This window comes from Aplysia californica, unplaced genomic scaffold (assembly GCF_000002075.1).
Source record: "Aplysia californica isolate F4 #8 unplaced genomic scaffold, AplCal3.0 scaffold01065, whole genome shotgun sequence".
Taxonomy (NCBI): domain Eukaryota; kingdom Metazoa; phylum Mollusca; class Gastropoda; order Aplysiida; family Aplysiidae; genus Aplysia; species Aplysia californica.
This window is the reverse complement of record NW_004798335.1, coordinates 10,038-11,449: the sequence shown is the minus strand read 5'-3', so window position 1 is coordinate 11,449 and position 1,412 is coordinate 10,038. Positions and strand designations below refer to the sequence as shown.

The 1,412-nt window shown below is 42.9% G+C and overlaps 1 protein-coding gene across 1 annotated transcript in view; it reads right to left on the bottom strand.

The window, feature by feature from the left end:
• LOC101846546 (collagen alpha-2(IV) chain) overlaps positions 1 to 1,412 on the bottom strand; it is a gene marked incomplete at its 5' end in the record, with an annotated part of 40,735 nt that overhangs the window by 33,387 nt on the left and 5,936 nt on the right. The window lies entirely within an intron of this gene.

Below are 1,412 nucleotides of genomic sequence, written 5' to 3'. Positions count from 1 at the left end.
AGACAGAGAGGGGGGGGGGCTATAGTGCTATGGCCAAGATGGTTTTAATGACACTGAAAGCTAGAAATGTACAAGAGTTGTAAGTGTAATTTTACATTGCCTACCACCAGCAGCTATTCTTCTATGCAAGATTTTGGCTAGATCTATATCATATTGAAACCCTAATACCAGATTTCAACCTTCTTTAGGTAGGCATTCTACAAATACTCTGATTTTTTTTCTTAGAATTTTTAATAAATCACTCTTTGCTCTGACTTACCCACTAAATTATACACAGACATAATATACAACTTTATAATTTCGCTTCTGCAGTCTCAAGGCTGACGTGGCAGGCCACATCTCATCTGAACCGCAAAGCGGGGCAACCACATGCAGGCGCCTGACGCCTAATGATAATTTCTGGAGAAAACGCGCACTATTTCTCCAGGCCAAGGGAAGATAACTATCACTTGGCTATCATCACAGAACTGAAAAGGGGAGACCACTTTTAGCTTCCTCCAGCCATGGATGAAGATCTCCTGTGGCTTGAGGGCCGATGTGAAAAACCCGGGAAATCTACAAATCTGGAACTAACGGTAGTATACTTATTGGGTGAGGGAGGGGTACTTCCCTGGCCAGACGGATTCCTGACTTTCTTAAACCAGCTGAGGTCAAAGCCTTAAAGTCGCTTTGAAGTGCATCGTTTCTGCAACAGGTTTCTTCCGAGGAAGTTACGTCCCTTGGGTTCTCAAGCGCTGGGCGCACCTTTAGTTGTGGTAATACGTAGCCTACAGTTCTATCCATGTCTTAGGGTCTGTACAATTTTATTCAAATTTACTTTGGAATAAGTCAAACATGTTCACGATACATTTACGTTTATTTATCAGAGGAAGCATCTGGCCGGGCACAGTACTGGTAATTTTATAGGCCCACAGATCACGTTATCTAATGCAACTTGTATTAAGACTATTTGTACATAAAGTGCAATATGGCATGCACAATTATAGGCCTATTAAAATATAAACAAACTTCAGGACGACTAGTCTAAAGTTGGAGCAAAATCCGGACAATTTCAGACATTCTTTTTTTTTCGCCCAAAAAATGCGGCGGCCTATGATACCGTTATAGCGATGGTAGCCAATGTATAAAGCTCTCGTGAGGGTGTGTGTTTGTGTGTGTGTGTGTGTGTCGGGGGGGGGGGAGGTGTTAAGGAAGTACATGTACTAGACTTCACTCAGTGGGTGTCTGCTAGTTGTAGATGCCAAGCTTATTTTGGGCTGTGGTGTGGAGGGACCGCCTAAGTTTTCATCTCATAAAACTCGCCCTTCGCAAGCACCCACGTCTATCTTTGAGATGATAAAATTGCCGGATTGGGAAAACAGGCGCTTGTACTATATTATGGTTTTACTGCTGGTTGTAGTCAACGCCAGTGT